This window comes from Triturus cristatus, unplaced genomic scaffold, assembly GCF_964204655.1.
Source record: "Triturus cristatus unplaced genomic scaffold, aTriCri1.1 SCAFFOLD_205, whole genome shotgun sequence".
Lineage (NCBI taxonomy): Eukaryota > Metazoa > Chordata > Amphibia > Caudata > Salamandridae > Triturus > Triturus cristatus.
In genome coordinates, this window is record NW_028187869.1 from 455,561 (window position 1) to 466,757 (window position 11,197).

The window sequence follows — 11,197 nt, forward strand, 5'->3', positions numbered from 1 at the left end:
TAGCACTCTCTCCCTCTGATGGAGACCGTGATAGAAAGTCAGCAACCGTGTTCTGGTAACCTGGCATGTATTTCACACAAAAATTGTAGCCTTCCAGTCCCAAAATCCATCTAGCAATTCTGGGGGTGGTTTTGTTTGCTCCTTTGGTGGTGAAAGCAAACATCAGTGGTTTGTGGTCCGTCTTCACAATAAAAGGAATACCCCACAAAAAGAAGCGGAAGTGTTTAATAGCCCAGAAACAAGCGAGTGCTTCCTTCTCCACCACAGAGTAGTTGATTTCAGCACCCTTAAGAGCACGAGATGCAAAGGCCACGATGTGCTCCTTACCCTCCCCCATCTGGGTGAGGCTGGCCCCCAACCCTTTATTGCTTGCATCAGTGTAAAGGATTGTCGTTTTGTTGGGGTCAAACCTACCCAGCGATGGAGCGGAAATTATGCTTTCTTTGACCAGATCAAAGGCCTTCTGACAGGCATCGGACCACACAAACGAAGTCCTGGATTTGAGTAAATTACGTAAGGGTTCTACTATTGAGGAATAGTTCTTCACAAATTTTGAATAATATTCAGACAGGCCCAAAAATGATTTAAGGTCTTGAACACTTTTGGGGGCCACGGTGTCCCAAATTGCCTCAACCAGGTCTATTTTAGGTTTGATACCATCTTGGGATATGGTGTGCCCTAGGTACTCAACCGATCCCACTCCAATGCGACACTTCTCTTTTTTAAGGGTGAGCCCTGATTTTTCCAAGTTGGTCAAGACCATCCTGAGGGTGGCATTATGCTCGGCTAAGTCCTTCCCATAGATTAGTATGTCGTCTTGAAAACAGAGAGTTCTGGGAAGATCTTTCAAGACATGCTGCATGATCCTCTGGAAGGCAGCCGCCGCAGAAGCCAACCCGAAGGGCATCCTACGGAATTGGAATGCTCCCAGGGGTGTCACAAAGGAGGTGAGATGCCGTGAGTTGGGATGAAGCTCCACCTGGTGATAGGCAGAGGATAAGTCAAGAACGCTAAAACAACTCGCACCATTAATGAGGGTAAGCACCTCATGAATGCGTGGGAGAGGGTGTCTGTCTACCCATATGTTCTGGTTAAGGTCCCTGAGGTCTACACACAGCCTGATGTCCTTACTGGTAGCCTTAGTGGTAAGAACAATGGGGGCCAACCATTGAGAACACTCTATGGGTTCAATCACCCCCAAAGACAGCAATCTGTCTAACTCATTTTGAAGGGGAACTTGCATTAAATGTGGTATGAATGTTGGTGACAGGGAGAGGGAGGAACCAAAGGAGGAGAAGGAGGGGGGGGGAAAGGAATATACCAAGTGGAGATTACAACATTACCCACAAAAGGCAGCAAGGAAATAGGGTGGTAATTAGCTAGTTGTGAAGCTAGTTGTTAGCTAATCTTATGAAGACCGTGGTGGTTCCTCATTAATGTATGTTATTTCAACATCTCAAACACAACCCGTGGGAAATGGAGTTCCTTTTGACATCCCCTTCTCACAGCACCACGCCAGGATAAGTCTGGCTAGAAGCAACAAATATACTTTTTTTTTTTTTTTAATTGTGTTTATTGACATTTTGAAAAACTCAAAACATACAACCCAACAGGCCAGCATGTTAGCAATATATGTCAGGAGTTGGAATTAACACAGTTCTTATATTACAAAGCAGTGTATCATCAATCCGCGATCTATACACCCACGCCGGAGAAGGAGCATATCTATGCACAACCATTTTCTTATTTCCATTAAGAATAAGCATTACAGAAAATCATATGTAGGGTCTAAAACTTGTTTGTCATATCTGACCATACATGCCGGTCCTAGGAGTCGACAGACACAGAAGAGCAAAAAAGAATAAAACCATTGCCACATCACAACAAATTACCCATCGGAGTTTCACTCTTCTGTGCTTCCGCAGTCATTGAATCCTGAGCCCAACCTATAAACGGTTCCCAGATATCACACGGTCTTGAAGTAGGGGGCATGAGTTCCCAAAAAAGGTTCAGCTGTATATGACCATATTTGACTTCTCTGATCCACCCTTTAACTGAAGGCACCCTCTTCTTTCCCTAATGTACTGCAACCTGACGGTTAGCAAATTACAGAAGTGCATGGAATTTGCGCATCTTATTTGGAGTGTCTTTTACATAGCTCAGTAAGCCTAACATGGGGGATGGGGCAAGTGACGCCCCGATAATTTGATTCACTGATGTAAAAATTGTGGACCAAAAAGAGGAAAGTTTTAGGCAATCCCACGCCATGTGAAGAAAAGAGGCTGGAGTAAACCCACATCGCCAACAACTTTCATCGACCCTAAGCCCCATACGATACAAACCAACAGGTGTCCTATAAAATCTATGTAAATATTTTAAATGAATCAAGCGAAGTCTGTAGTTAGGGGAGAGTTCAGTAAGTTGGCCACAGCAGAAGTTCCATTGAGCTTCAGTTAACGGAGTAGGGAGCTCGGCGTTCCACCGTTGGTGGGCTCGAGTTTTCACCAGCGGGGCGGTGTTTTGCATGTGTGTGTATAGACGTGTAATAAGTTTACGGGGAGATGGGGAGCGCAATAGGTTCTCCAATGTAGGCAAGGATGGTGGTGCCATTGGGAAACCCTCGCAAAGTGCCCGGCAGGCTGCACGCAGCCTATGATATAAGAACAGCTCGGCAAATGGTACCACCTGACCCTCAGCTGCTACCGGTGGGGTTCTGAAAGTGTTTCCCGGCTACAGGTCTGCAAAAGTGTGAAGGTCCATCTTTTGCGCCATTGTCTTGCCAATACCATCCTGAATGCAAGGCAGCATGGGGTTTTGTGCCAGTGAGATGGCTGGGGCGTACAATATCAGAATATTCGCTCTCTTGCGCTGCTCGTCCCATGCCCAACGTAGTGTCTTGGAGGTATCGATGTCGCCACGAGGGTGCTGTGATGACTGCTAGAGTGCCACCCTTAGGGGAACAGGCGCCACTGCGTCGATCTCAACTGCTACTTGGTGTTGGAAGGGTGTTGGGTGCACCCAGTAGTGCAGGAATTGGGCCTTAGCACAAAGGACATAGAGTTGCATATCCGGGGCACCCAACCTCTCCTGCTTCAATGGGAGTGTCAATAAATCCCAGAAGACTCTGACCTGTCTGCCCGCCCACACCAGGGAGACCAGCTGTGACCTCAAGGTCTGGAAAAAATGCTGCATGAGAGAGATCAAATTTTAACAAATAAATACAAACATTTCGGTAGGATGACCATCTTAGCTATCGCAATCTTCCCTGCCAAGGATAACGGAAGCCTAGACCATATTTTAACCTTCTCTTCCAACCATGTGACGACGTGCCCATAATTGAGATTCCATACCTCCTGCGAGGTACGACTGAGCCATATGCCCAAGTATTTGACCGCATCGGCCTCCCACTTCAAAGGGAATTCAGAGGTCATCTGAGGTGTGCCATCTGTAAGTGGAAATATCACAGACTTTGCCCAGTTAATACAGATTCCGGCCAGGCCCCCAAAGCGGATAAATTCCCTTAAAATGGGGTACAAGTTCACCTCAGGATCTATAATGTAAAGGGTGACATCGTCTGCATAAAGCGAAATGAGGAGGCTCCTGGTGCTCAACCCTATACCCCGAGCCGTATGATGTTGCCTGATGCACGCAGCCTTGGGTTCGATCGCGATCGCAAAAAGCAATGGAGAAAAGGGGCACCCCTGCCTGGTGCCTCTCGTGATGGGGAAAGGGTCTGAGAGCAAGCCATTCACCCTAATCCGGGCGGTGGGCAGAGTGCAGAGCAGCCGGATACGATTTATTAAGAGCGGGCTCAACCCCATGCGGCCTAATATAGCAAATATATATGGCCACTCGAGCGTATCGAACGCGTTGGTGGCGTCTAAAAAAACTACTGCGGCTCGCACATCAGGGTGTAGGTAGTGCAGCACCGAGAAGAAAGTCCGCATGTTGTGAGAGGTCAACCGTCCAGGAATAAATCCCGACTGGTCAGGGCGAGCAATGATGGGAAGTAAGGGCTGCAACCTATTGGCAAGTAACATAGCAAGGATTTTAACATCCACATTTATCATTAATAACGGCCAATAGGAGTCCAGCTCCGTTTCTGTCTTTCCAGGTTTCAATAGGGTAATAATTATCGCTTCCCTCATGGACGGGGGTAATACACCATCGGTTTGGGCCTCCTCATACAATGCCAGCAGTCGAGGCGCCAGCTCCTCCACGTATGTTTTATAGAAGGAGGTGGTCAAGCCGTCAGGCCCAGGAGCTTTGTCAAGTGGTAAAATTTTTATGACCTGGGCGACGTCTTCCCTGGTAAACGGTAAGGCCATATAATCTCTTTGATTTTGATGGAACCAGACTAGTTCCAACGAATTGAGAAAGGGTTGCATTCCCTAGGGACACGTCTCCTGTGTGGCAGTGTAAAGCTGAGAATAAAACATGGAGAATGCATCCAAAATATCTGTCTGACCCCTGACAGCAGTACCCTGTACGGTGAACAATTTGTGGATGTACGCAGTGGATCTAGGAGGATGGATCAGACCGGCCAACGTCAGTCCTGGTCTATCGCCCTCTCTGTACCTTCGTGCCTACGCATACTTCCCTAAGAATTTAACTTCACGTTGTGCCTCCTCGGCGTAATCTAATCATTTAGGGCCATATGTAGGTAGAAAAGAATTTGCGAATCTGAAATTGCGATTTTCCGCGAATCGCATTTTCAGAATCGCAAATTCCGATGTAGGTATTTTTTCGCAAATATTTAGCGATTCCCAAAAATTCGCAGATTTATTTAGCGATTACCCAAATTGCGATTCCTTAATTGCAAGAACGCAATTAAGGAATCGCAAATCTGGGAATCTGCAATTCAGGTGCAGAATGATGACATCACACCCAGGAAGTGTCACTGCCCATGCTGCACCTGATTGCAGGCAGCTGTGTTAGAGCCAGTATCTGTGTGAGAGCCTGTGTGGAGAGGAGAACAGTTGTGCTCAGCTACTGAAAGCAAGTCAAATGGAGTCCCAGGGGCCAGAGAAGCAGCAGGAAGAACCACCAAGAAAAAGGAAACAGAAATTCAGCGAAAGGGAGCTGGAGGTCCTCACCCCGGAAATTGTCAGCAGCCATGATCTCCTGTTTGGCAAAAGTTCCCTACGTGTGCCAGAGGCAAGAAAACGAAAAATATTGAGTAATATCCAGGAAAAAGTTAATTCCATTGGCGTCACACACCACACAGTCGAAGACCTCAGAAAAAGGTGGTACGATATGCGGCAAAGGTCAAAGGAGAGGGTGGCTACAAGACTGGCCGAGCCCAAAAAGACCGGTGCTGGGCCGTCCACAGCAACAGAACCAACGCCCCTGGAGGAGCTGGTGGAGGGCACACTTTAGCCTGAGAGTGTGAGTGGCGTGGCTGACCTGGACAGCTCCGAAAACACAGACACCAGACAAGGTAAGATGCATGGCAAAGCCCCCTTGATACATCCCCACCCTCTCACACACCCCAAAAGGCAACCTGAGTGCAAGTGCAAGTATATGTCCACCAGCACACCCAGAAATGCATTATAGGAGATGTAGTCACATGCACTGATAACTGGGCCAGTGAGACACAGCCAGGTGGAATAGGGAGGACTCCATCATGCAAATAGGGAAACAGACAGATAGTACCCATGTGAATTTTATTGTGTAAACTATAATGCATTACAAATGCGAGACAGGACACAGAACTAATGTGTGCCATTCAATTCACAGCACCACCACCAACACAGGAAATCATGCCTGAATGTGAGGAAACTGCAGAAATGGAGGACGAGGCAGGGCAGGAGGAGCAGGGCAAAGCCAGAACATCAGACTCTGCACCATGCAGGCGGCGCAACATTGTGTCACCACTGCCACTGTTGGAGGCACAGGCACCAGACACAGCAGCAGAGCAACAGCCAGTGCACAGGCAGCGTGCAGGACAGCAGCCAACACAGTCCCCTGAACACTCCAGAGAAGGGAGAGGGTTGAGACGCAGGGCACGCCCGTCCACCAGCACTGCTCCTACCGTAGAGGACACGGTGTTCTCGGGCCTTGAGGGCAGCATGCTTAAACAACAGCGCCTGCAAGTGAAGGGGATACGGTCAATACAGCGGCAACTGGCTGCACACAATCACAACATGACCGAGTTGCGGGCTGGTGTAATGTCCATGACTGGTGCTTTGGAGGGACTGTGCAGGGAGATCATGAGGGACAGGGCAGCCCGGCGCAGGTAGAGACATCGCCTTCACACAAGGCTGGACTTGAACACTAGAGCAGTCAACCGCCAGTCAACCGCCACATCCCTGCTGGTCAGAAGATGTGTCAGTATGCAGCGTGAGATGGCCCACCGCTGCCAGGACGTGGGCAGTGTCCTGGTGCAGGTAACACATGCGGTGGACCAGATGCGCGCAGCTGCCACAGGTGGCATAGGCACACTTAGTGCAATGGACACAGACGAACAGTCCAGCAGGAGCAGCATCACTCCCCCAATTCCACAGGACAGACGCCGGAGTGCACGCCAGGGGAGAGTGGATGATGACTCCAGGGAGGGCACTGCGCAGACACAGCGAGGGGCAACAGGGCATGCACGTAGGAGGTGAAGGGACACCAGGGACTAATGGCCATGTGTGACGCAACACATTCCATGATGACTCAGTGGCTGACGGCAGTTATTGCACTGTGACACAAACATGTGCAAGCATGAACTATAAAGTCCCGCTGTAAGATAGATGTATTCCTGCAACTAAGGAAATAAACATCACTGTCAAACACCATTCAGTGGCATTGTGTCCTCATTACTCACTTAGAAGTAGTTCTGTGGGATCTCATCTCGTCTCATGCGCCCGGCAGCCGCACCGGCCCCACCTGCTGGCCTGCGATGTGGAGCTGGTCCCTCCTCATCTGATGATTCAGAGTCTGTCAGATCCACTGGGGTGCCTTTTTTGGTAGCGATGTGTAGCATTGCACAGGCAACCACAATTTTGCAACATGTCTCAGGGCTGTACTGTAGCGCACCTCCACTCTTATGGAGGCATCGGAAACGGCTCTTTATGATTCCGAAGGTCCTCTCAGTGGCACAGCGTGTAGCTCTGTGTGCGCTGTTGTACCTCCTCTCACCTGCAGTTGCTGGATTCAGGTATGGTGTGAGGATGTAGTCTCGTACAGCATACGCACTGTCACCTGCAGGGTATAAGCAGATTCATGTTCAATACTGTCCTGCCACTGCATAACTCTACTGGTTCTGTGTCTGTATGGCATGCATTTACCTAGCAGGTAGCCCTCTCCAAGTTCGCCATTTGTGAGTCTGCGATGTAATGCACAGTGGCGAAACATGAATGAGTCGTGTGTGCTTCCTGGGTATTTGGCCACAATATCAGTGATTATATGTTGGGCATTGCACACTACCTGGATGTTCAGGGAATGATATGACTTTCTGTTCCTAAACACATACTCATTCTGTGATGGGGGTGAGATTGCGACATGGGTCCCATCTACGCAGCCAATGACATGGGGGAATTGGGCAATTTGGTAGAATTCCTGCTTGGTCTGATCTAGTGCCTGTCGTGTGCTTGGAAATTGTATGTGGTGATGCAGCCTCTGTACCATGGCATCCAGGAAAGCGTGGAGGAAGCGCGACAGTGCACTTTGAGAGACACCTCCTGCTGTGGCAATGACCCCCTGAAAACTCCCTGATGCCAGGAGGTGCAGTGAGCACAGGACCTGCACATGGGTGGGAATGGAGTGTGCCCTGCGTGTGGGGTGTTCAAGTATGGGTGTCAGCTCAGCTATTAAATCCAGGATGCTGCCTGGGTGCAGCCTGTAGTTCACATGGATCTCCTCCTCGGTCAGTTAGAAGAGGGTGATGCGTGCTCTGTAGATCCTTTCCTGGCGTCTCCTTCTCTGTGTGGCATCCCTGATTCGCAGCCTCCTGGCTATCACGTACAGGACAGCCATGGTGGGAAGTCCCAGTGGCATTGTGGGCCTGTTTAAATAGGTTGCTCATGGTTACCACCTGCTCAGAGTTGGTGGTAATTGAGAAGTGCAAATTTGCGAATTTCGTGGATTCGCTAATTGCGATTTTTTCCAACATATATTTTTGCGCATTTGCAATGTGCGAGATCGGTAATAGCGATTTTCGCAGTTGATGTTACACAGACTGCGATTACGCTAAATAATTCGCAGATTCTGCGTTACACAAAAATGCGAATCGCTAAATTAGCGATTCTCACTTTTGAGCAGCGGAAACCTTTCCTACATAGGGACGGTCTGTTTTGCGATCGCAAACACCCTGATTTTTGCGAATCGCAGTGTTTGCGATCGCAAAAGTGCTTCCTACATATGGCCCTTAGATTTCAGGAGGGCCATAGTGGCAGGTTCATTCGTGGAGTAAAATTGCTCCTCAAGCTCTTTGATTTGAGCCTCCAGGGAGATAAGTGTGCCCCTAATGGCCTTCAAGACTCCCGCCTGGAGGGCTATGCACTGTCCCCTAATAACCACCTTGAACGCCTCCCAGAGAGAGGCCTCAGTATCCACGGAACCGACATTGAGAGTGAAATAATCGGTAAGATCCGTCCGGATTTCCTCCTTAAAAGCCTCATCTAATAGGGCGTGTGGTGGGGGACGCCAGGAGAATGCTCTGGGAAGTGAGTTTGGGAGCGCCAATTTCAACAGACAAGGTGCGTGGTCCGATAGGGAACGCGGTAAGTGCAAGACATCAGAGGTCCATGTGGCTACATCCCGTGAGACCTATCGGGACCAAGCGCTATGATGGTTGGAGATACAGGTACCCTCCCTGACCAAGGGGTGTCTCCGACGCCATATGTTGACTAGGTCCCTGTAAGAGATTATAGCATTCAAGGCAGCGCCAGCAGCAGGATGCAAGGGTCTGGCCGCTCTCCTCCAACCATTGCATCATCTAAAATAACATTAAAATCGCCCCCCATAGAATTGTACTACAACCAGTTGCTCTAACCCTGGTCCAATGAGCCTGAAAGAAGTTGGGGGAATCTACGTTGGGGCCATCTACCGCTACAATGACTAGGGGAACTGTTATAATCTAGTAAGTGATTAATGCATCCTCTCTGTTGCTGCCCTTGCCTTGCTGCTCAGTCTATGTGATGTCATCAAAATGTTGAGAGTGTTTGAGTGGGAAGAAGGAATCAGTTGGTGTGGAAGGGCTGAGCAGCGAGGAGGCTGCTCCTGGTGGGGCATTGCATGGCATTGTAAGAAGCATAGCATGAGACATAACTTGGATCCTATCTGAAGAAGAAAGCTGTGATCCTGAACTACATCTCTGGACTACGTATCTTTCATTTAATTGTAACACTGGCGACGATTTTAAAGAACCTACGTGCCACTTCAATGGAGATTGGACTTTTAAAACTGAAGAAACTACAACCTGTGGATTTGAACAAACCTGGCACCCCTAATGCCTCACCAGTGACCATTTCATCGGTCGCCCCAACCAGTAAGTGCCAGTTTGTCTTAGACTTTACTTCATTGTCTTGAAGCCTGCCTGTCTTTGCTGAACTGTTCCTGTCCTGTAACATGTTGACAGAGAACATTATCTATAACCTGGACATTATTTGCATGTACTAGTGAGTACTCTACATTTGGATTTGGGTTGGTTCCTGCTACCTGTTGGATTTTAGGAACGTTTTACCAGTGATCTAAGGTGCCAGTTCCTACCTGCCTGTCTGCTGTCCACTGCCTGCCTGTCTTGGTGGAAGTCTGCCCTCCTGCTTTGGATGAACTGTCTTTGCCTTGTTGCCTGTGCAGTTACTTTGGAAAAGCGTTTTTTCTGTTCTGCTGTCTACCATGCTGTGCTGCATTTTCTTTGTTCCTAACCCTGGGACTTTGCTTGCTGTGACTCTAACCGGGTGTTCTGGACTCTGTTGTGTCCACTTCAGCTTAACTGGATCTACAACCACTGCTTGTTTTATACAGCCGCATCCTGGGTCAATTTGCAGTGCTTTGCGGTGTTACTACTTGGACTGTATCTTCCCATCACTCTGTTTGGATTCAGTTCACTGCGTCTTTTGTGACATTTGCCGAAGTAAGTTAATATTTGTGAATATTTTACATTTAACATTGGCACTCGGTTGGCAGTTTAACTGCAACATTGTCGTTTAAAATCGGTGCGCGTGTCACTAGTAGCGCGCTCTTACTTTCACAAGCCTGTTTCCCTGGTGTCATCGTGGTTCCCCTCAGACGTTCTATGCTGTTCACTCTGGATGCCTACTGCCCTCTGCCTTCAAACTGCCACCAATGCTCACACAACGTTTCCCTACAGCGCCAGGCATACTGTTTCCTTACTTGCTGCCCTCGTGGCTCCTCTCGTTCTCATGATTCAAATTCGTCATTATCATAGAGTGTTCTTTCTTCAGTATAGAGACACTCTGTTACTTCACTGCCATCATGTGGCCATGAGTGGTAATTCTACTGAACTTTGTTTGACATCTTCAATATTAACTTCACTTGCTGCTCTGCCTGCTTTTCAAGGAGTTCATTTTTCGTCAACCTGTGATTGGATCGTCTTCGCAACTTTATCATCTCTTGTGCCTACACTCTTCGGTGACAGGCACACCTGTTCTGCTTCACTTCGGTTTGGTGTTCCAAGCAAATGGAAAGGAAATTGTTGTTTTTTATAATCTTCCAGCAAGGTACTGTTTCATTGCGATTTACTTTTATCTACATGTTCTTGAAGCCTAGCATGCTTGCTTTACAGACCACGGTGACTACCTTCTTTATTTTAGCTTATTGTTTTCTTGGGACAGTGTATTTTTCATAATGTTGCTGTATGTGCTCAAAAGCTTTTATTGTGTCATTCTTTTAGGTGTTTTTTTTTAATGCGATGATTGTATTATTTACTGGTACCTTATCCTGAATTTGTTTGAGAGGAGGTGAGAGAGTGTAGTGTTTTGTCTTGCATTTGTATGATTAGAGGGAGAGAGTATAGTGTTCCTGGTCATGTTAGTGTATGCCCCTCTGAATTGGTTGTTACCTCGTGTGAGGTGTTGGACTGCGCGTTACGGGTGCGTACATGAGAAGACCCCTTCTTTTGAAGCTTCTCTGATTTGACTGTTTTGGTTTTACCCTCTGAATTGGTTGTTACCTCGTGTGAGGTGTTGGACTGTGCGTTACGGGTGCGCACATGAGAAGACCCCTTCTTTTGAAGCTTCTCTGATTT

The 11,197-nt window shown here is 48.1% G+C and overlaps 1 long non-coding RNA gene across 1 annotated transcript; it reads right to left on the reverse strand.

Moving 5' to 3' along the window:
• Window positions 1–1,570: 1,570 nt before the first annotated feature.
• On the reverse strand, window positions 1,571–10,344 carry LOC146770461 (uncharacterized). The gene is made up of 3 exons (XR_014975671.1): window positions 10,176–10,344; window positions 6,812–7,188; window positions 1,571–6,089 (listed from the first exon to the last, which is right to left on the reverse strand). It is a non-coding gene; the product is annotated as an uncharacterized LOC146770461 (long non-coding RNA).
• Window positions 10,345–11,197: the final 853 nt, after the last annotated feature.